This window comes from Mustela lutreola, chromosome 15 (genome assembly GCF_030435805.1).
Source record: "Mustela lutreola isolate mMusLut2 chromosome 15, mMusLut2.pri, whole genome shotgun sequence".
In the NCBI taxonomy this organism is placed as follows: domain Eukaryota; kingdom Metazoa; phylum Chordata; class Mammalia; order Carnivora; family Mustelidae; genus Mustela; species Mustela lutreola.
In genome coordinates this window covers 34,086,827-34,112,264 of record NC_081304.1, presented here as the reverse complement: position 1 = coordinate 34,112,264, position 25,438 = coordinate 34,086,827, and the positions used below count along the sequence as shown (strand labels likewise).

The window sequence follows — 25,438 nt, the reverse complement described above, 5'->3', positions numbered from 1 at the left end:
TTAAAGGCCATTCATGGTGGGAAGGGAGCTGGGAGGACCATAACCCTCTTGCTCAGCCTTCAAGATCTAACTCAACTCAAAGAATATGTCCTCCTCAAACCTTCTTCCGTCCACTCTTCCTACCTCACCTCACCGTTACCGTTCTTTCAGCTAAACTATCCCCCTCCCCCTGAAATTCTGAAATGCCATTTACTTTTCTTGTACAGAATTGATCACCTTAAACCTTACAATACCCTTTAAGCCCATGCCCTATCTCCCTTGATAGAGATTGGGGGACGATGAGCACTGTTTGGGCAGGGTCTACATCTGAGTTATATCTGTGTCTCCCACAGCATTTAGCACAGTACCCTTTAGCATAGCAGATGCTCAGTAATGTTCAGCGAATCAACCACTTGGTCCTTGCTCCACTCCCATAGCAATTCACCTGAAGTTTGAGGGTCTGTACATGCCATTGCAACTCCTTTGCCTACTTGGGAACTTCTCTCTGTCCTTTCCCTCCCTTTCTTTATTCTTTACCTCTACAACAATTCTCATTGCTTACTCTCGCTGCCCAGCCCCATCTCCCACACAATGGCCCCTTCAGAGATATACACTTGCAGTAGCTGCTGATCTCTCCCTTTACCTCCTGCTCTTTCTGATGTTTAAACATCCTTAGATCTATTGCTAGACTGCCCTGGAGGCTCACTGTAACCAGATTTCACCTGTTCAAAAATGACAGGCAGGATGGCCTCAAAGTATAACTTGCTCCCAGTTTCACCCAGCCCTGGAGAGAGCAGCAGTTCTTGGAACTGAGCCCAGCATTAATAACCTGGTGGAAAAAAGAGACAAGAGTAGTACCTGCCTTATAATCATGGTGCATTAGCCTTTTTATGTAAGTAGTTTTTCTTGTAAGAGGCAAGACCTAACTTGTTCTAGATATAAATCCATATAATAAGCCAGATTCTACTGTAACAGTTACCCATTTGATGATCTCAAAATACGAAATTTGAAGTTATAAAATATGCTTATGAGGACTGAATACACCAATTTGTGTTTTTCTAGCAAATGCCTACACTTGATCTTAGCCAAAAGGCCAAGAAGCAATCTAGCAAATGCTTAATACACACACACGCATGCACACACACACACAGTTTTTTGTGTGTGTGTGTGTTTGTTTTTTTTTTTAGATTCTCTTCATTTATTTGATAGAGAGAGATACAGCAGGAGAGGGAACATAAACAGGGGAAGTGGGAGAGGGAGAAGCAAGCTTCCCACTGAACAGGGACCCCGATGTGGGGCTTGATCCCAGGACCCAGGGATCATGACCTGAGCCCAAGGCAGACAACGACTGAACCACCCAGCCCCCCCCCCCCCCGCTTTTACTCCCCTCCACACAGCTTTTAAGAGAAATTTTTCTAATCATGACTCTGTACTGTAATTAGAGGGAAGTATCTGCCACATTCTACTAGTGAGATTCTTGGGCTTGAAGAGGTCTGCTGATGGGTTTGATGGCCTACAGCAAGAAATTGAATCTGGCTAGATCACTTTGTATAGTAAGTGAACTTTCTTTGAACTCTCATCTCTCACTTTCTTACACATGACACGTTTCTTTGAAATCTCATCTCAGTTTCTTATATGTGACACCTAAATTTCCATTTTTTTTCCCTTCCTGGGAAGAAAATTGTTTTTTCTTTTCTTTTTTAAAGATTTTATTTATTTATTTGAGATAGAGAGTGAGAGAGAGAGAGAGAAAGCATGAGCCAGGGGACAGAGGGAGAGGGAGAAGCAGACTCCCCACAGAGCAGGGAGCCCGAGATCATGACCTGAGCTAAAGGCAGATGTTTAATGGACTGAGCCACGCAGACATCCCCTAGGAAGAAAATTTTTACTAGACAAGGTGATGTGTAAGCAAATACACTGCACATCAACACAACTAGAGCCGACAGTACTGGTTGCCCACCCCAAATATGTTCTCTCCTTCTTCCCTACTAAGAGGACCCATATATTATTGGAGGCATCAATATACCCAACAAAAAAGAACAGCTTCCCTTAAAAAACATACAGCTTCATGACTACATTCTGGACAGTAAGGTAAAAGCAAAAATGTTATGAGGGACTTGGGGACAGACTACTTAGAGGTGAACTTAATCAGCTGGGGTGCAGTCCTTTAGCCCTTCCTCTTTTTTATTGGCTGTAATGTGCATGTCACAGCCGGGTTTCTAATAGCCATCTTAAACCATCACTTCACAAGCAAAGCACAAGAATGGCTGATCTATAAGCTAAAAGGAACCCTGATGTCTGGTAACTATGGTGCTGCCAAATCAGCCCTAAATACATACCTCCTTCTAAACCTCTTCTGCATGAAAGAAAAATAAAATGCCATATTTAAGTCATTATTATTGTGAATTTTGAGTTATGTATGTGTGAATCTAATCATACCTGACAAAATAACACTAGTTAAAAAAAATTTTGTTGAGTTCTAAACAGGTGAACTAGGATGTACTTAAATCTTTCTTCCTTTTGGGATGCCTGGGTGACTCAGTGGATTAAGCCTCTGCCTTGACTTGGGTCATGGTCTCAGGGTCCTGGGATCAAGCCCTTCATTGGGCTCTCTGCTCAGGGGGAAGTCTGCTCCCCCCCCCTTTCTCTGCCTGCCTCTCTGCCTGCTGGTGATCTCTCTCTCAAATAAATAAATAAAATATTTTTTAAAAATCTTTCTTCCTCTCAAATCATTATAAAGTGACTGAAAACCAATCTATTTTAATATTTAAATAATATTCTTTACCTTTGAGGGTGGAGTGATTATAAGATACATGAGGAAGGTTATGGGATGCTGATAAAGTTTGTATCTTCATCAGGTGTGTTCAGTTTGTGAAAATGCATTGAGATATTTTTAAATGTGCACTCTTTGTAAGCATTTTATATATCAGTAACAAGCTAAAAAATATATATACATAGTAAATCAGTCTCTTGTGTGGAATTATTAATCATAATAGTTAGGATTAAAGATTTTAAAAGGTCAAGTCCTCAGAGAATTGTGAAGATTAAATGAAATAATGAATGTAAATAATTCAGTTTAAACTGTTGAGTCCATGCATCCCATGAATATTTTGGGGGAACTTACTGTGCACCATTACTATTAGGGTCAGCTATAACCATTACTATATAATATAATTGTTTGCTTATTTATATTCCTCCCAAAGACTAATAAGCTTTATGGGGACAGGGACTATATTGGCTTTGTTCACATTGTACACACAGCTCAACACGGTGCCAGGCAAACAGCAGCTCCTAAAGTAATGAATAACTGAATGAATATGTTATAGGTTATATAACCTCTTGCAGCCACTAGAAGAATGTACTTCAGTTTCAAACTGATGTAGAAGTGATCTTTTAGAATTCATTCGTAAATTAGAAGCAATCTAAGGCTCTTCAGCATCAGTATTAAATCAAGAACTACAAGTAAAAATTCCGGCAATTCTCTTAACGCTTCAGAAATCATGTAGTCCAAAATATAAGAGGATGAAAATCATAATGCAATTATCACAAGAAACCATCAAAAGCCCTTAACTACACTAGTTAAAAAGACTGGAACAGATTAACTTCTTGATATCATAATGAAAATGCAAACACTATGACTAACACATACCATATCAAAATAGAATACTTTCATTGCATGGCAAGAGAGAAAAGATGTCTGTGTTTTAAGCAATCAAAGAACAAAATTGAAAATGCAAGCAACTGGAAAATGGCAATCCATAGAAATTCCTTGTTAAAATACGGTAAATGTAGGACTATAAATTTTCTATGTAATTTAGAATATTCTCCTTGGTGGTTAAAAAAAAATTTTGTCTAGATTTCAAAAGGAGAGAAATATCAGTTGACATCTATAGGAGACCTATTTTGGGGGTGCATTCCCAGCCCACAATCCTTTCTGTGAAAACTGCTTCCTTCACAAAAGGGCAAGCTTACACAACCAATTCTGTCCCATAACACTCCAGCCACAACTTATTGGACAATTAGAGGACTCTTCACCTAAGTTGAACCTATCAGAATCTTTCTCATGCAGGTCTTTTTTTTTTTTTTTTAAGATTTTATTTATTTATTTGAGAGAAAGAGAGTGAGAGAGAACCTGAGATGAGACAAGGTCAGAGGGAGAGGCAGACTCCCCGTGGAGCTGGGAGGCTGATGCGGGACTCAATCCCGGGACTCCAGGATCATGACCTGAGCTGAAGGCAGTTGCTTAATCAACTGAGCCACCCAGGTGCCCTTCTTTTTTTTTTTTTTTTTTTTAAGATTTTATTATTTAGTTGAGAGAGCAAGTGATGCAAAGTGAGAGCAATAGAGAGAGAGTGACAGAGCATGAGCTGGGTGAGGGTGGCAGGGGCAGAAGGAGAGGGAGAAGTAGACTCCTGGCTGAGCAGAGAGCCTGATTTGGAACTCTATCCCAGGATCCCGGGATCCTGATCTGAGCTGAAGGGAGATGCTTAACTGACTGAGCCTCTCAGGAGCCCCCTGAATTAGTAAGTCTTAGTCTGCAGGTAGTGGTGAGCTCCAGAACTGGAGGGTCAACTAGAGTTGGGGCTCAGGTTGGCACCATGCCTATCTGAAGTTTCACAAAAGCCAAAATTTGGGGGGAGCAGAAACTGTACATAAGTAAAAGAAATCTGCTTGAAAAAAAGGAAAATGGAATATAAGTACAAAAAGTACAGAAGCAAGGCAACGTGAGTAGGGTGCAGGGTAGAGGAAGGAGATCTGCTCCTGAATTTTAATTTCCTATGATATCTGGCTGACAATGTTTCATACTTTTTAAAATCATTAATCAATTAACACCTCATCCCTCTCCAGTGTCCCCAACCCTACTTTTTGGGAACAAATATTTCTTCAGCATTGACCATTTGTCAGACACTGTTCTTTGCATCAAGGATACAGTAGCAAATAAAAAAGAACAAAATCATATTATTGGGGTCAAGTGGGACAATTACAATGAACATATAAACAGATAATTATAACAGACTAGTAAATGCAGTGACATAGATAAATGCAAGATATTATGAGAAAAGAATACCTTACTTGGCTTAGTGTTACTCTCAATCAACGTTTTATTTGAAATAGCTTGAGTCAAGTTTTGTATCTTGCAACCAAACGAACAAAAACAACCCCTGCTTGAACATCTTATTTAAATACATTTTTTAAGGTTTTATTTATTTATTTGAGAGAGAGATCACAAGTAGACAGAGAGGCAGACAGAGAGAGGGGGAAGCAAGCTCCCCACTGAGCAGAAAGCCTGATGTGGGACTCGATCCCAGGATCCTGAAACCATGACCTGAGCCGAAGACAGAGGCTTAACCCACTGAGCCATCCAGGTGCCCCTTAAATACATTTATATTGTTCCCCCTTAACCCCCACCCACAAGGATTGGTTAACCTACCTAGGTTAGAATTTAGGCCCCACCACTCATCAGAGTATGACCTATCTCATATTACAGAACCTCTTTGTGCATCAGTTTTTTCTTTTACCTCACGGGATTGACTGTGAAGACTCAGTGGGAATTCATATTCAGGGCTTTAGAAGCATGCCTGACATTTGATAAGTACACGGCAATTGTCAGTTGCCATTATTATTGTTTTGTTGCTGTTGTGACCATTATGTTCATCTTATGTTTGCTGCAGGTTGAAGAAGTTTCATCTGGGAAAGGCAGGGTGGCAGTATTTGCTTATACTGATTGTCATGCTTAAGGTCTGGTCCTCAGCATACACAGAGACTAGTTAGGGTTAGTCATACAGGTAAGTAGGTATTGCTATAGAGATAGAGATGTAATAGTTATTGTATCACAACAAATTTTATTGTCAAATAAATAGGGAATTCTGGTGAAGCCACTGGCTCTACTAACTCTGCTATCAGAGATCCAGGCTAACCACTCTTCCATGAACATAATCTATTTACAAGCAGACTACAGACTTTTTTTTCTTAGTAATAACCTCAAGCCAGGCCTCCTCCAGGTGGGTATTCATAACACACCCTGTGTGCCCAAATCTTCTAATTAACTTAACAGAGATTTCTTAGATCTGTCATTCCTGCTGATGGGTGATCTCATCCATCAAAAGAATTTTTGAGTTTCTTCTAATTTTGTTTCTCAGAAGGAAATGTTAACTTTAGCTTTAGCCTTGCGATAATCCCCAATATGAAAGATCATGTCAACCTTTTAAAGATAGCTTTATGCCATTTAAAGTTACTGTGTGCTTTGGCCATAATAAAATGAACTAATATTCCTGAAGATGAGTTGAGTCTAAAATTGTCTCCCTCCGATCTTCTTGGAATCCTTGCTATTTAGACATCTCCAGAGGAACAACTGCTTAAAGCTTTGACTCGTCTACATGAGAGAGAGTGCTTGGCACTTAAGTATGCTTTAATAGCTATCACTCTACAGAACAGATGTTTGTGTGTTTCGTGGGCATCATAAATATTAAGAACGATGTTATATGGCTTGGAAAGCACTTCCCATTAATTGTTAATGCTCACTATGTGGATAGAAGAGGGAGATTCCTTGGGGGAAAATCAAGATACATTTTTATGTCTAGCATTACTGTATTTCAATTTCAAGGCAGAGGATGAAGAGAATTAGTCACTGATTTCTTGAATATAATATGAAAATTCTAATTAATGTAATGCTTAGTGTCCCTTGTTCCTTATAGCTCCATAGTGAAATATGTAATATACAACTATAACAGAGGTGTGATGGAAGAAGGCAGAGGTGGATTTAAAGACAAGTTTCACAAGATTACTCAGTGATTATGAACTCAATTATTAATTAGCCTTTCTGAATTTAGTTATTTAACCTATAAAAAAGAGGCTAATGTTACCTATCTCATAGGGTTGTTATGATACTTTAATAAGAAATATATGTAAAGATCCAGATCAGTACCTGGATTCCAGTTAATTTTGCTCTGTTGTCAAATTAGAGATGGTGAGTGCTTGATGTGAACTATGCAACAAAAATGACCAGTGTGTATCTAAATTCTTTGAGTTTTTGGCAACTTTAGATTGTTGAAGTTTTTTCATATAGAAGGCTTTGCCCAGGCGTACCTGGGTGGCTCAGCCAGTTAAATGTTTGCCTTTGGCTCAGGTCATGATCTCCAGGTCTTAGGCTCTACCTGTGGTCAGGAGTTGGGCTCTCTGCTCTACAGGGAGTCTGCTAGGTTCTCCCACTCCCCTCTCCTTCCCCATCTCACCTGCTCATGCTCTCTCTCTCTCTCTCTCTCTCTCTCTCAAATAAATAAATAAATAAAATAAAGAAGAAGTCTTTGCCAAGTAAGACAACAGATTCTTCACTGATATCCCACAGGAAGGTCTAGTGCCTACTGTTCTTTCCTTGTTGACCATGACATTTTTTTCATTCCTTTATTGAGGGACCACTAGAATCATGAAGATGATATGGTCTCTGACCTGAGACACGTTCATAAACTACATAAGAACAAAGATGCAAAAACAATTCCAATATCATGTGATAAATATTATCTCTAATCAAGGCAAGGTAGAGGGCTGTGGAAGGACAGAGGAAGCACACAGTTCTGTTTAGCTGACAGACATAGCTATATTAAGAAATGAGAAATTGAGGTACCTGTACCAGGCAACAAAACATATGGGATGCTATGAAAAACAGAAATGTGCTAGTTAACTCGGGTTTCTGTACAAAACTACTTACCTTCCTGGTAAAAGATAATTTGGTTTTGCTACCACCAAAGAAAACAATGCTTTCATGTGAAAACTAAAAACAAAAAACAAAAAAACAAAGACCTTCTCTCTAGAACTGACCTATGTCTGTTGATTAGCTTTGCCATGAGCAGCTGCAGATGAAGTCAACTGAAATTTTGAAATCAAATCATGCATAACACCAAGCTGTTTTTTCTGGAATGAATTTTAAACTGTTGAACAAAGCCTAAATTTTAAATTCTTTGGTATGTCTCCCAAGTAGTCTGATTCAGTAAATTGCAAAAGAAAATAGAAACGAGAACAAGAATTACAGAAAAGTGAGATTTCTTTTTTCCAGAACATTGACTCTACTTTGGCCAGTGGGAGTCAGCCTTTTTTTTTTTTCTCTTTTTTTTTAACTGAATAATAAAAATATTGTTGGAGTGCCTGGGTGGCTCAGTGGGTTAAGCCTCTGCCTTCAGCTCAGGTCATGGTCTCAGGGTCCAGGGATCAAACCCTGCATCAGGCTCTCTGCTCAGCAGGGAGCCTGCTTCCCCCATTCTCTCTCACCTGCCTCTCTGCCTACTTGTGATCTCTCTCTCTCTGTCAAATAAATAAATAAAATCTTTAAAAATATATTGATTTCTCCCTAGCCCTACCTAGCAAATGTTGAATAAATAATTTTTAAAAAAAATTTTTTAAGAAGTTCCAAATGATTAGTCTACCTAGGACATTTTTGTGTCTCAAACTTTCCCTGGAAGAGGAATAGAATGGGAAAGGCATCACAGAGGAAGTGACTTTTGCTACTTTGGAGGATAAAATTTGTTTGGGAGGAAGAAGAGAAAAAAGAAATGCTCTCTCTTCCCCCAGATTGCACATATGAAGGTCTCTGATTTCCTACACATACCGTTTTCTCTCTTTGGAATAGCTTCTCCTGCATCTGCCCATTTCACCATCACGCTGGTGAGGCACAACCATTTGTTAGCATTTCTTAGAGCCTTTCCCAAATTGGCTAACCCACTGAAATAACTGCCAAGGTATTTCTTGGCACATTATTTTGACCAAGGGTTATTAGTTAGGATTCCTATGTGGTATTGGTGTTTATTAGGCTTGGGCTTGTGTAGCTTTGGAATATCTGCATCCAGGAGAACAATGTAAGGGAAGAAGAAAATACGGCCATTAGCATAGGAATCTAGTTAGTTGTTCTTTTAGGTATCAAGAAGTAGAATCCAGGATTCTCTTTTCTTGAGTTTCAAAGTAAGAGTTTCCCTTTAAATCCTAAAGTGGAGAAAGTGCCTCCAGGTACTAGTTGCTATAAGCCCATTACTCCATAGAAAGAAATCAAGGACTAATGGTCTAATGTCTAATGGTCTGAGTGGGGTTGCTGAGCACCAGGCTCTGTCTTCTCCATGTCCAGCCAAAGGCTGAGAATAAATGCAAAACCTAGAATTTGACTACAGCCATGTTCTACTTCCACTGCAAACCCTGAGTGTGCACAGAGGGGTTCATTCCATACCTCTATGCCTTTACACTTCCCTCATGCCCCAGCTAGGTGCAGATATAACTCTTTATACTGTATGCCCTGGACCTCCCCCAAGTAGAGTAACTTTGTATCTTCCTAACTCCTGTCTTTCAACTTCAAAAATGTACATGAGTACATCTGTGATCTCTGCACCTTGGAAGGGCATGAAAGTAGGTTTTATAATAGTCTACAAGGAAAACTGGACAATGAAAGGGGCCCTTTAGAATCATAGAATATTAGTCCTCTCAGAGGATATTGTATAGCCCCTTCATCACACAGATGGGTAAACTAAGGTCTAGTCATAGAGCTTTTCAGTGAAGCAACTAAGACTCATATCCAGGACTCCTCATCTGAAAGCCTTTTTCTCTCTTCCACCTTAACTTCCATATGAAAATGCTGTTGTAGAAATGTAATCTTTGAGCTAGAGAAACCATTTTTGAGAAATTCATGGAATTGCCAGATAAAACACAGGTTGCCACTTAAATTTGAATTTCAGATAAAAAAATAAAAATTCTTGGGCACCTGGGTGGCTCAGTGGGTTAAGCGTCTGCCTTCGGCTCAGGTCATGATCTCAGGGTCCTGGGATCGAACCCCGCATCAGGCTCTCTGCTCAGCAGGGAGCCTGCTCCCCCCCACTCCCATCTGCCTCTCTGCCATCTTGTGATTTCTGTCTGTCAAATAAATAAATAAAATCTTAAAATAAAAATAAATAAATAAAAATTGCTAAGTATGAGTATGTCCCATGTAACATTTATCTGAAATTAAAATTAACTGGGAATCCTGTGTTTTTATTTGCTAAGTCTAGCAACCTTAAGCATTTACTCTCATCAACAGAGAAAAGGTGACTTATGATTCAGTGAACTTGCCTCCAGATCTTGTTGTAAAACTTTCCCACTGGCAGAGAATAGAATGGGGATGATAATATGTTTAAGACACAAAGACAGAAGTCACAGAGGGGACACATTAAAGATTAGACACCTTTGGAATAATTTTGAATTAAAGCATGTCACCCTCTTGATGCCACAGCAGGGGAAGATTCAAGCTTTGTATAATCTGAAATCTATAAGTTGTTGGGGACCCTCTTTAAGAAAAATAATGCAAAGTTACAAGAACAAATTTAAGTATAAAACTGTATGTTTATTTGAATAAGAAAAAATTGTAATAAGGTAGTGGAGCCTTGAAGCACAGACCAGTGCCTAGCACATAGTAAGCACTTGAGGAAAGAAAGAAAGAAAGAGAGAGAGAGAGAGAAAGAAAGAAAGGGAGGAGGAGGGAGGGAAGAAGAAGAAAGAAAGAAAGAAAAGAAAAGAAAGAGGGAGGGAGGGAGGGAAGGGGGAAGGAAGGAAGAAAGATAAATAGATTCCTGGAAGATGACAGAACAGGAAGCACTGGAAATCTGGCTCCCCACCTAGATGACTGGTCAATTCTGTCTGATGCAATTTTGAAACTGTGGAGTTTATGGAAGGCTTACAACTTCTAGAGGAAAACTGGAGGTAAATGATGATTAATTTTAGTCGATTTCAGTTCTTAGCACAGTGGCAACGACCTATCCCCCACAACCCTGCATCATTGTAAGCAGCTATGCATGTATGTGTTGCTGGAGCACTTTTCATACAGCTTACAGAAGTCATAGTGGGTAAAATGGACTCTGATCTCCAAATATCAGGGATCTGTGCTCTGATCATTGATTATTGCTTCTGATCATAAATGTGCAGATAATGAATCTGTGGCCCTTATTCTTGCACACATACATCCTGTTGTTGCAAGCCATCCCTCTCTGGCTAAAATGATTTCCAGAGGATTTAAAGTGTCAGTACCTTTTTCTCCCCTTAATTTTTCTTTTTAGCCCTTTTGGTAGCCAGACAGTGAAGACTAAGATATTCAAAAGCAAACCCATATACAGAAGAAATTAGAAAATCATCATGCATGCCCAAAGGAAGGTATAAGCTAAGACAGTATCTGAGAAGACCTTAAGTTTACATCTCAGGCTAATCCTTGGCACAGACAGAGCCTACAATAATAACTCCTCCCTCTCCCACCCCCAAAACTAGAACTTGAAACAGCAAACCCTGGTGAAGGAAAAGAATCTGATTTCTAGAGTTACCACATTTTAGACTATTAAGAGTATTAGAGTATTAGATCCTATGTACAAAATCCACAAATCATACAAAGAAACAGCATGATATGGCCCAGTTAAAGGAAAATAAGAACAGCAACTGTCCCTGGAAAAAAAAAGCCTGATGGTGAATCTACTAGACAGATTTTAAGACAACTGTCTTATTTCTTTTTGTTTGTTTTAAGATTTTATTTATTTCTTTGATAGAGAGAGACAGTGAGAGAGAGAATACAAACAGGGAGTGTGGGAGGGGGAGAAGCAGGCCCCCCACCTAGCAGGGAGCCTGACATGGGGCTCAATCCCAGGACCCTGGGATCATGAGCTGAGCCAAAGGCAGTCATCCAACCAACTGAGCCACCCATATGCCCTAAAACAACTGTTTTAAAGATGATGAAAGAACTAAAGAAAGATGTGGAGAAAGTCAAGAAAATAATGTATAAAACAAAATGGAATATCAACAAAGGAGAGAAACCTTAAAAGAAACCAAAAACAAATTCTGGAGTTGAAAAGTACAATAATTAAAATGAAAAGTTCGCTAGAGGGATTCACAAGCAGATTTGAGCAGGCAGAAAAAAGAATCCGTGAACCTGAAGATAGGACAATGGAAATTTTTGAGTCTGAGAAACAGAAAGAGAAAAGACTGATATGAACAGAGCCTAAGGGAACTGTGGGTTACCATCAACAGGACCAACATATGTATTATGGGAGTCCTAGAAGAAGGAGGAGAAAAAGATAGAGAGAATACCTGAACAAATAATGAAATTTCATGAAATGTGTGAATATAAATGTCCAAGAAGCTCAATAAATGCCAGGATGAACTCAAAAGACCCACTCCAAGATTTATTATAATTACACTGTCCAAAGACAAACCGAATCTTGAAAGCAGCAAGAGAGAAGTAATTTGTCATGTACATGGGATCCTTAATAATATAATCAGCCTTGGAAGCCAGAGATAGTGAGCTGATATATTCAAAGTGCTAAAAGAAAAAATCAACAGTTAATGAAGAATCCTACATTTGGCAAAACTGTCTTTTAAAAGTAAGGTAGAAATAAATACATTCTCAAATAAACAGAAACTAAAGAAGTTCATAACCACCAGACCTGCCTGCAAGAAATACCAAAAGGAATCCTACATCTTGAAATAAAAGGACACTACACGGTAACCTGAAGCTATATGAATAAATAAAGATCTCAGTAAATGTAAATACATGGGCAAATATAAAAGCTGCTATTATTAAAACAATGGTGTGTAACTCTACTTTTTGTTTTCTACACAATTTAAGAGACAAATACATTAAAATATTGTTAGTTTATGTTTTGGGATACAAAGTGTATAAGATATAATTTTATGACATAGCAAATGAAAGAGGTAAGGACAGAGTTAAAGGTGCAGACCTTTTATGTGTTATTCAAATTAAGCTGGTATAAATTCAAACTAGAGTGTGTTACAACTAAAGTTATAAAATGGTAATGTAATCACTATAGTAACCATGAAGAAACTAGTTAAAGAATATAATTTTTAAAAAGAATAAATGCAAAATGAAATGATAAAGAAATATGAATGTTTCACCACAAAAAAATCAAATTAATCACAAAAGAAGGCAGTAACACAAGGAATGAGAGTCAAAAAGAACAATAAGGCATATAGATAACAACAAATAGCAAAATGACAGAAATCCCTCCTTATCAGCAACTACTTTAAATATAAATGGATTAAATTCTCCAATTAAAAGACAGATTGGCATAATGGATAAAAACACACAACCCAACAACACATGGTCTACAGGACTCACCTTCGGTCCATAGAGATAAATAGGTTGAAAATGAAAGGATATTCCATACAATAGTATAATGGCTATAGTAACATCAGACAAAGCAGACTTTAAACCAAAAAAAGGTTATAAGAGACAAAAAAGGACATTATATATAAATAGAAGGTTCAATACAGCAAAAAGAGAACAATTACAAACATCCATGCACCTAATGACTGACCATCAAAATATATGAATCAAAAATTGAGAGAACTGAAGAAGAAACAGATAATTCTACAATAATATTGGAGGTTTCACTATCTCAATCTCAAGAATGAATAGAAAAACTAGATAAGCACATGCAAAAAAATGAAGTTGGAGACTTACCTAATAGCAATAAAAAATTAACTGAAAATGGAACCATGACCTAAATGTAAGACCTACAACTATAAAACACTTAGAAGAAAACATAGGAGAAAATCTTCACAACATTTGATTTGGCAGTAGTTTCTTGGCCAAGACACTAAAGACACAGGCAAGAAAAAAAAATAGACAAATTGGACTACATATAAATTAAAAATTTTGTGCATCAAAAGACTATCAAGAAAGTAAAAAAGCAACCCAAAGAATGGGATAAATATTTTTAAATCATATCTGATAAAGGGTTAATATCCAGAATATATACAGCATTCCTAAAACTCAACTGAAAAAAAGGGAGGGGAGAAGGACTTGAGTAAACATTTCTCCCAGGAAGATATGCAAATAGTCAATAAGCACATAAAAAGATGCTTTAATGTTCTTAAACATTAGGGAAACACAAATAAAAACTATAATAAGATACCACCTCACACTCATTAAGATGGTTTCTATCAAAAAAGTGGAAAATAAGGGGCACCTGGGTGGCTCAGTGGGTTGAAGCCTCTGCCTCCGGCTCAGGTCATGATCTCAGGGTCCTGGGATCAAGCCCCGCATCGGGCTGTCTGCTCAGCAGGGAGCCTGCTTCCCTCTCTCTCTGCCTGCCTCTCTGCCTACTTGTGATCTCTCTCTCTGTCAAATGAATAAATAAAATTTTTTTAAAAAGTGAAAATAACAAGTATTGATGAGGATTTAAAGAAATTAGAACTCTTGTGCACTGTTGGTAGAAATATAAAATGGTACAGCTACTACAGAAAATGGTATGGAGGTCCTTTAAAAATTAGAAATGAGGGGCGTCTGGGTGGCTCAGTGGTTTAAGGCCTCTGACTTCGGCTCAGGACATAATCCCAGGGTCCTGGGATCGAGCCCCACATCGGGCTCTCTGCTCAGTGGGGAGCCTGCTTCCTCCTCTTTCTCTCTGCCTGCCTCTCTCACTACTTCTGATCTCTCTGTCCTGTCAAATAAATAAATAAATAAAATCTTAAAAAAAAATTATAAAAAAAAATTAGAAATGAAATTACTATATGATCTAGCAATTCTTCTTCTGAGTATACAACTAAAAGAACTGGAGGCAGGGTCTTAAAGAGGTTTACCTGAGTTCATAGCAGCATTATTCACAAGCTAATATATGAAAAGCAATCCCAGTGTTCATCAATAGATGAATGGATGAGCAAAATATGCAACACACATATAATGATATATTATTCAGACTTAAAAAGGAAGGAAATTTTGACATGCTACAATATAGATGAACTTAGAGGACATTATGCTAGGTGAAATACGCCAGTCACAAAAAGACAAACACTGTTTGAAACTCCTTGTATAAAGTACTTAGATTGGTCATATCATTGAGATAGAAAATAGAATGGTCCACCTGTCCTATCCACAGGCATCCGGGTGGCTCAGTTGGTTAAGCATCTGCCTTTGGCTCAGGTCATGTTCCCAGGGTCTTGGGACTGAGTCCCAAGTAAGGCTCCCTGCTCAGCTGGGAGCCTGCTGCTCCCTCTCCTTCCTGCTCCTGCTCTCTCTCTGTCTCCAATAAATAAATAAATAAAATCTTTAAAATAAACAAACAAACTATCCACAACAGGTAATATTTTATAATTTACTGGCAAATATCATCAGTATTGTCCAGCTGGTCTTTGTATTAGATTTTAAAAGTAGCCAATAATTGTTTTTTCATATATAGTGCATAAATTTTTTTAAAAGATTTTTTTTATTTATTTCACAGACAGAGATCACAAGTAGGCAGAGAGGCAGGCAGGTGGGAGGGTGGGAAGCAGGCTCCCTGCTGAGCAGAGAGCCCGATGTAGGGCTCGATCCCAGGACCCTGGGATCGTGACCTGAGCTGAAGGTAGAGGCTTTAACCCACTGAGCCACCCAGGCGCTCCTATAGTGCATAAATTTTTAATGAAGATTTTTCAGTTTAAAACTCTACTTAAAAAATATACAGACATTATGGAATAAAATCCAAATTTTAAATTTATCCTATATTATGCACCATAAGCAATACTGATAGAGAAATTCTTGACACAGTTCCTTCTCAAAGCATTTGAAAGTTCATACAAATTTATGCATGGAACCCATATGAAAGGGCACCTATCAAAATGCTAGCAGTAACTTTCTCTGGGTGGTAGCGAAATTACAGGCAATTTTTATCCTCTTTTCCCCATCTATATTTTCTGGTTTTTCTCAAGTAAACATTAAAATGTGGAGATAACTCCTGGAGAAATGAACTTTGGGATATTAAACTTGATATTTGGAAGTCTGAGTTTTCACTTAGCATATTTTACCACAAGTAGTGGATTGGATCTACAGCTCACCTTGCCATCTGTTAAATGGGAATGAAGGAAATACTTTCTTCGCAATTATTGTCAAAGCAGTAGAGAGCATATTAAAAGCACCTCACATAGTGCCTGGCACACTGTATATGCTTAATAAACTGTACTTGCTGTTATTACTAGTATGTGCTAGGGTTACAAAAATAAACTCTCCAGGCACCTGCAGAGCCCTATTTAAGCATATTCTCAAATCATTAGGAAATAAATGCTTGGACCATCTAGAAAAGCAATCAGACAGATAGGCTGCTTATTTTCTTGTTTTCAAGCTTTCAATTAATGAAATATTTCAAACATATAAAAAATAACAAGAGAAACCCACCCTCTTTCTTATTCTTCTTAAAAGTGAAATACCACAGATAGAAGTTCTAACCCCTCCCTACCTCTACCTCTTCCCCCACAAATAATCACTATCCTTAAGCTAACTTTTATTACTTTCATGCACACTTTTTTTTACTATTGCTACTTATATGCATACTATCTATATTTACACCCATACAATATATAATTTTTTATATAGGGGGAAACATGAAGCCCAAGCAGAAATTCCTTCCACTTGGAATGCTTTTCTTCCCCCATTTCCTCATCTTTAATGATAATACTACATTTGTTTTTAACAAACTTGGTTTTATCAACATGAAGTGACTCTAGTTATAAATGCTGCATCCCATACTAATGCATGTTTAGCTTTAAACCAAATAAAATTACAGAAAGATAAGCCAAACCTCCCTAAAGTCTCCATGTAGAATAGTTTGTAATCCACATTCTAATTATGACTTTTAAAACACAGAACTTGGAAAAGTAATTACATCTTAATAAGTTTATTCATTTATTAAATTTGGTTTTATTCTAAAATATTTATGTTCTTATGTAAACAGGACAGATCTAATTAATCAGGTCAACAAGGAATGTGGTTACACACAGAAATAAACTCTTTCTCTAAAACTTATTCAAATTTAAAGTGCCAATCATTGCTAGAAAAGAATACTAATTCTCCAAATTATTAATGCCTATCCTATTCCTTCAGATATTATTTTTCAAATTGAAAATACAATTTATGGACAACTGGTACTACAAACTATTAATGTTTTAGCTCATATATAGATAGATGATTACTAACAAATAGATGTCACCCATGTCATCTTACCCCTCTCTTCCTAAATAATCATAAACCATCCACTTTAAAAGCCATTCTAGGATTCTAGTCTGCACTGGCTCCCAAGCTCTCTTCTAGGATTAACAGAATTGAGCACCTCATTCATTCTGAAAACCAGCAAGTTTTCAGACTTCCAGCATTTCTATTATCCACAGTTCAATGAAAATAATGGAAACACCTGAGTTATCTCATGTGTAAGGTGTTTCATCCTTAGCTATAAGCCTCGGAGCCAAAAGCTTTAAACTCAGTGAGAGCATACAGTATTCTCTGAGCATAACCACCCCTATTAACAGGTTTGCTTTTCTCTTAACCATCTTGTCACCTTTTCTGGTCAGAATACCATTTTTCTTGATGGCAACAAAATAGGATATGAGTAGATCCCCTATTCTTTGCTTTGGCTTCATCCTTAACTTTATGCGACCCACATCAGGGCATTTAGGCCCTGCCGCTGATATTCAAAGCAAGAAGAAGAATAAGAGGGCTGGGACTATTCTTTCTAGTTCTTTTTTCTGCCAATGAGAAGCAATTAACATTCAGTTTCCTTTTTCTCTCCCCAGTTATTTTCTGATAGGGAGATAAAGTCCCTTAGAATTAGTGTAAGGGCGACCCAGCAATGCACTACTGGGTATTTACCCTAAAGATACAAATGTAGTGATCTGAAGGGGCATGTGCACCCGAATGTTTATAGCACCAATGTCCACAATAGCCAAACTGTGGAAAGAACCTAGATGTCCATCAACAGATTGAATGGATAAAGAAGAGGTGGTGTATATATATACAATGGAATACTATGCAGCCATCAAAAGAAATGAAATCTTGCCATTTGTGACAAGTGGATGGAACTAGAGGGTATTATGCTTAGCGAAATAAGTCAGTCAGAGAAAGACAATTATCATATGATCTCCCTGATATATGAGGAAGTGGAGATGCAACGTGGGGAGTTTGGGGGGTAGGAAAAGAATAAATGAAACAAGATGGAATCCGGAGGGAGACAAATCATATGAGACTCTTAATCTCACAAAACAAATTGAGGTTTGCCGGGGGGAGTGGGGAGGGAGAGGGTGGTGGGGTTTTGGACATTGGGGAAGGTATGTGCTATGGTGAGTGCTGTGAAGTGTGTAAACCTGGCAATTCACAGACCTGTACCCCTGGGACTAATAATACATTATATGTTAATTAAAAAAAAAAGAAAAAAGAATTAGTGTAAGGGTTAAATTAGGATACCTTATGTAAAAGACTTAGAACAGTGCTTAGCAAGTACATAGTGCTCAACAAATTTTAGATATTATTAATATTTACCCCAAATAACATATAATTTAAAAATAGATGAGGCAACAAATGTGGTAGAACAACTGAACATCAACATACACATGAATATAGTTGAACTCCTTCCTCACACCATACATACAAATCGACTCAAATAGATTATAGACCTAAATGTAAGTTTGAAAACTATAACTCTTAGAAGAAAATATAGACATAAATCTTTGTAATTTTTGTTAGGCAAAGCCTTCTTAGATATGACACCAAGATCACAACTGACAAAAGAAAAAAAATTAGGTAAGTTGGACTTCACAAAAATTTAAAACATTTGTGCTTCAAAGGACATCATCATAAAAGAGAAAAGATAAACCACAAAATGAGAGAAAATATTTGCGTATTATATATCTGATAATGGACTGGCATCCAGAATATATTTTAAAAACTCTTATAACTCAATAATAAAAAGGCCAATAACCCAAATGACAAAAGATCTGGATACTTCCTGAAAAGATATATAAATGACCAAGAGTAAATTAAAAAATGTTAAAAAATATTAGGGAATGTTCAACATCATATAGTATACTCATAATGTAGGGATGCTCAACAATGGTCACTAGGGAAATGAAAATTAAAAAAGAAAAAAAAAAACAATGAGATACCACTTCATACTCACGAGGATGTGAGTCAAAATCCAGATAATGACAAGTATTGAGGATGAGGAGAAACTGAAACCTTCAGGTGGAAGTGTAAAATGGTGTATCCACTTTGAGACAGCCAGGTGGTCCCTGAAAAGGTTAAACATAGTCACTATATGACCCAACAATTCCACCCAATAGAGATGAAAACATGTCCACACAAAAACTTGTACATGTATCTTTATAACAGCATTAATTCATAATAGCCAAAAGTGGGAATGGCTCAAATTATCCATCAACTGATGAATGGATAAGTGAAATGTATATATCCATAGACTGGAATATTTATTATTCAGCAATAAAAAGGAATGAGGACTGCTAAGCGAAATACGTCAATCAGAGAAAGACAATTGTCATATGATCTCACTGATATGAGGAATTTGAGACAGAGGATCAGAGGGGAAGGGAGAGAAAAATGAAACAAGACAAAACCAGAGAAGGAGACAAACCATAAGAGACTCCTAATCTCAGGAAACAAACTGATGGTTGCTGGAGGGGAGGGGGGTGGGAGGCATGGGGTGGCTGGGTGACGGACACTGGGGAGGGTATGTGCTATGGGGAGTGCCGTGAATTGTGTAAGACTGATGAATCACAGACCTGTACCCCGGAAACAAATAATACATTATAAGTTAATTTAAAAAAAAAAAAAGGGGGAATGAGGAACTGATACTTGCTACAAAATGGATCCATCTTGAAGACATTACGCTAAGTGAAAGAAGTCAGTCACAAAAGACCACACGATTTTGTCTATATGAAAAGTCCGGGTGAGTATATCTACAGAGACAGAAAGTAGGTAAGTGGTTCCCTAGGGCTGCTAAGGGATTGGAGCAAATGGGGAGTGCTTACTGGGTTAAATAGGTATGAGGTTTCTTTTTGGGGTGATGAAAATGTTATAAAATTGACTGCAACGATGGTTCCACAAATCTATAAATACAGTAAAAACCACTGAATTGTACACTTTAAGTGAGTGAATTGTATGGTATGTGAATTATATCTCAACAAAGCTACAGACAGATAAATATATGTCAATTTAGCCATCAATCAATCCAAGAATTTAGGAAATTCCTAATGTTTAGGAAATTTAGGCAAGTGCTCACAATTTAGCCCTGTGCTCACAATCTAAGAAATAAAATAAGTGATAATGGTTTATACATGTGAGTAGGAAAAACTTCCTCTTCCTTCTTTTCTAAAAGATTTATTTATTTGACAGACAGAGATCACAAGTAGGCAGAGAGGCAAGCAGAGAGAGAGGAGGAAGCAGGCTCCCTGCTGGGCAGAGGGCCTGATGCAAGGCCCAATCCCAGGACCCCCGGATCATGACCTGAGCCAAAGGCAGAGGCTTTCACCCACTGAGCCACCCAGGCACCCCCCCCCCTCTTCCTTCTATGTGTTTCTTTTTTACTACTCACACAAAACAATTTACTACGGACACTTCCGATAACCAAACGTGTAGGTGTTTTTCCCCCACAAAGCAATTCTTGGCAACATCAGCTGGGTGTCCTATCATTCAGTTCTGACACTATCTACCGGGAGTTACCATCAGATCTCATCAGTAGAGGGTTCAGTCCACAAGACTGCACCCCCCCAAGCCCCCCCCCACTGTTTCATTTATTTAATTGAGAGAGAGAGCACAGCAGCCAGAGAAGCAGACGGAGAGGAGAAGCAGGCTCCCCACTGAGAAAGGAGCCCAGTGCAGGGCTCTGTAACAGGACCCTAGATCATGACCTGAGCCGAAGGTAGATGCTTAACAGACTAAGCCACCCGGGAGCCCCTCTAAATACAAGTTTAATAAAATAGGGGCTTTTCCCAGAGTACAGAGCTGAAGCAGAATAGAGCCTGAAGAAATAGTTACTGATATAAACATGTTAATTAAGATCTACTTGAAAATAGCTAATTCATGAATTGTCTACCTTGGCAACATCTATAGGATTCAGGATTTCGTGCCTGACATTTTTCTTTTGCGCTCTAATACAGAGGTAAATCAGGCAAATATATCCCTGTTTTCCTAAAAACTCTTGAGCAAACTTTTGTACATACCAATGTCAACAGCTGCATTAAAAGTAGATGAGAGAGAGTTACTTTGGATGGATTTAGCACCTCGAGTAAAATACTCGAGTAAATTGTGACTATTACTTGCAGTCAAATAGAATATCAAAGACATCCTCTCCTTTTGATCTTAGTTCAGATTCTATTGCCTTCCTCATCAGAAGAATTCACTAAGTCTACAGAAAAAAATCTGCAGAAATCTCAGCAATCAATAGGCAACCCCATAGCCTTTTAACTATATTGCTCTACCTTATTTTAGGACCTTATATTTCCCTACCATGACATTTCTACATTGAAATCATTGTGTAGAATGAAATGTGGTGAAGGGAAGCAGTTGTCAACCTTAGAAAGATCTGGACACCTCTGGATCTTTCCAGTGGGCAGTTCAAAGGCAAAGCGATCTATAACAGGTTGGGGACAGTTAAACTGAAATTATGACCATTCAGTGTCTTTATTACTTTAAAGACTAAAGTGTTTTTTATCATTGTTCTGATACCAGCTGCTTGCTAACATTGTCTGCAGCACATTGAAGCATTTCAGCACCCATTTTAGTATTTAATTCTTACTCATACCACTTTCCAAAACAATCATGAGAAACATAATAAATTAAAGCACTGTACTTAATAAACCAGTTACAGTGTGGAGAATAAATACTTTTTAAAAAAGATTTTATTTACTTATTTATTTAACAGAGAGAGAAAGAGATCACAAGTATGCAGAGAGGCAGGCAGAGAGAGGGGGGAAGCAGGCTCCCCACTGAGCAGAGAGCCCGATGTGGGGCTCTATCCCAGGACCTTGAGATCATGACCTGAGCTGAAGGCAGGGGCTTCACCCACTCAGCCACCTAGGCGCCCTGAGAATAAATACTTTTAAAAAGGAGAGTTTATAATTCATTTGGTCAACATAAAAAAATATGTCCTTGTTATAGAAGATTTTGAAAATGTCAAAAGGAAGAAAGAAGTAAAAAATCATGTTTATAACCACCATCCAAAAGATATCCATTAGTAATACTTCAGTGCATTTCCTTTTGGGCTTTTATTCAAGCAGTATGTATGTATTTGTTTGTTTGTTTGTTTGTTTGTTTGTTTTTAAGTAGATTCTACACCCAGCATGGAGCCTATCACAGGGCTTGAACTCACAATCCTGAGATCAAGACCTACACTGAGATCAAGAGACTTAACTGACTGAGCCACCCAGGCGCCCCCATGCATGGTTTTTAAAAAAAAAACATTGCTGGGATCATCCTATATATATAGTATTTATATATATACTTTTGTGTCCTATTTTCACTTCCAATTATAACACAAGCAAAAATGCATACTTTGAAAGTTGATGTGAGTACAGGGTTTAGTAAAAATATGTGTTTCATTTGAATTGGAAGTCAAGATTATATTACTTTGAGCACTATAAAACATATTTCTTCACCATTCTACCATTCCCTTTTGCATTATTTAAGTTGAACATTTTATCTTTTCTAGATTTTCAAGAGTGTCATCTTTTTGGACAGTGAATATAATTACTAGTTGTTATGATATTTTATTACAAATTTAAAATGCTGTTTTAAATTTGTTAGTTTACATGAGGTCTGACATTTATATCATGAAATATTTTATTCAAGTCATTAGCATATTACTAAAAATTTAGCATTACTTTTGAAATGAAATAATCCTATTTCTTACAGTAATAATAGCCTTCTGTGAATCAATGATCTAAAAACTCCAGATTGCGGGGTGCTTGGGTGGCTCAGTCCATTAAGCATCTGACTCTGATTTCAGCTCAGGTCATGATTTCAGGATTGTGAGATTGAGCCCAGATCCTCGGACTCCATGGAGGGCCTGGAGCCTACTTAAGATTCTCTCTCTCTCCCCCAGCCCTCTTCCTCACTCCCACGATCTCTCTCTCTTTAAAAAAAAAAAAAAAGAAGAAGAAAGAAAGAAAGAAAAAAGAAAAGAAAAGAAAGAAGAAGGAAAACTTCAAATTGCAAATATTTATTAAACTCTTCAATGTTACATCAGTTTTCCTCCCACACACCCACACTGTAGTCTTGATATAAGACACGTAAAGAGTAGTAATCAAGAATTAAGTTTTTCTTCTTAAAAACTGTCAAAAGCTTGCTACACCAGCATCCAGCGACAGGAGGAGAAATGTCTCCAGTCTACTACATTTCCCTCCAAGCCAGGTTTTAATTTGTTGAGAAGGGGGGAAAAAGCCTATAAAGATCTTGGCAAAATACAGAGCTGCTAATTTAATCAATTTTAGTAGTTAAGGCAATGATTTCAAGTGCTAAGGCAATCTGTTGAAAGAACTAATTTCCAAGGTAGGGGAGATTCATTTATTTCTACTTTTTCTTCCCAGTTTTCCATTCTAAGTGTGTATGGGCAGCCATCATGCACCCACTGAGGTATACCCCTCCCAAGATTTAGGAGGGCGAGGCTCTAATTCAAACCCGGAAGTAATGGAGAAATGTTCTCTCCTTTTCTCTGGAGAGGATTTTTGAGGTGCAGATGAAGTAGATCTCAATTAATGTAGGAATAGATACCTGCCTGAGAGCATAGTGAGAACTGAAATCGTGCTGAACCACAAAAAAGAGCTGGGTGCCTTTTATGAACTGTCAGAGACAGATGGACAGAGACAGAGACAGAGAGACAGAGAGCAGGGATGTTTCTCACCTGGGACTGAAATCTTCCAATTCTCATTGCTTCCTGCCATTAAACTTCTTTTATAGCAACACAGTGGAACTGTATTTTGATACACTAACAGATATGTTTTTAAGCCCTGGCAGTTCCTTTATACCCCACTTAAAACTATGTTATGGAGGACCAATTCCCTAGGAGAAGGGTTGTTACAGCAGAACAGCCATTTTGAGTATGAGAAACCCAAACCCCGAAGCTCTCTAAGCATGGACAATTTGGAAGATATGTAGATGCCACCTCTGAGACTAAATAAAGTTTACTTGGACTGGAAGATGAAGAGAGAAAAATCAAAAGGAAAGAAGGTTTAGAAAATAGCGGATTCCTAAGAAAAATGTCAGCGTCCTTCCTCAGTTCATCCCATCTGGAATGAGGAAACCAGGAGTAGAGGAAACCTGTGATGCATCCCCAGAGAGAACCCAGGGAGGTTTCAAGATACCAGACTCCTCCCCTACCTCAGAATGGTGAGGGCACAGGCCCAGAAGGAATACCTGTGCCTTGGCAGGTGGGACAGATGCAACCTAATAGCATCCCCTGGGCTTCAGTGTGGTTGGGGATAAGCAAAATGCTTTCCACATGCCTGAGAGTAATCTAGGCTTAAAGCAGAGACTTAAACACCTCACCTGGTTTTCTGCAGTACAGGAAAGGTAGAAAAGCATGTAAGTAGGGGGAAAGAGTATATCTAGAGGAGATTTGCAGTCAGGAGGAAAGACAAAGGAACAGTCACTGGAGCCAAAGACAGAGGCAGCACACAGAATATTGTATATATTTCAGCAGATGCCTGCATGCACTGATGAAAAGGGACAAGACACTACCCGTCCCCACTCTGATGTTGTGGCACTATGGTAAGTTCCCAGATCCCAGAGGAAAAGAGCAGCCAAAATCCTAAACTGAGTAAGATTTAGTATCTGTCACTTGGCAGAATGCCAGTCAAAAAAGAGAGAGAAAGAGAAGCTAAGTTTTAGAAAAATGAAGGTACATTTCTTGCAAATCTGATTCATATTATGAGATTTATGCCAGTTACATGTATCCTATAGAATTCCTCATACATGTATACCGCAGGCTAAATACTTTTCTAGAATGTCTTCTGCATTAGGCTTTGAGTAAGAGTTGACATTTTACAGGTGTGAAGAAAAGAACATCTTTGTTGTGTTCTGATCAATATCATTTTCAGATTGGAATTATAGCTTCATCCTCTTTCTTTGGGAGTGGCGCAACTATTTTCCTTAGTTTGTATTAGAATGGATTGACTGATTCATCAAGATTTTAGAAATAACTGGAGGATTATGCTGTACCACCTGCTTACATTAACTGCTCAGTTGGTGGACTGACAGAGTACTGTAATCATTTCTTCTCAATTCCTGTGGTGAAGTAATCCCAAATGTCACTATCATCATCTACCTCCCATCAACTTCCACATCTCTGCTATGCCATGATGACCTGGGATAAAGTCAGTGAGTAGGAGCAAGGACTGTCAGAAACCACAGATTAGATAAACTGTAGGGGTCCTCAAAAGGGCATTTATTTCCGTTCTTGCTTCCACACAGGTCTGCAGCTAAATCATTCAAGAAGAATGATTTCTATTCTATTTCTAAAGTTCCCCAAGGTAGGTAATCTCCAATAACCTGTTTCAAAATATAATCTATATTTTGAAAGGTTTCTTCCTTTTAGCAAATCGAAACTTAAACTAATCTCCTTTTGTTCTCTTCTTAGTGAATTGTGATTCAAAAGTAACTTATATAATCCGGTTCTGAAATCCTGTTTTGGCTCAAATA

At 38.0% G+C, this 25,438-nt stretch overlaps 1 long non-coding RNA gene across 2 annotated transcripts in view; it reads right to left on the bottom strand.

The window, feature by feature from the left end:
- The window catches only part of LOC131816897 (uncharacterized), a 174,196-nt gene that overhangs the window by 49,636 nt on the left and 99,122 nt on the right, over positions 1-25,438 (bottom strand). For both annotated transcript variants that reach the window (XR_009348229.1, XR_009348230.1), the window contains one exon: positions 18,906-19,017. This is a non-coding gene — a long non-coding RNA (uncharacterized LOC131816897). The remainder of the gene's footprint in view (positions 1-18,905; positions 19,018-25,438) is intronic.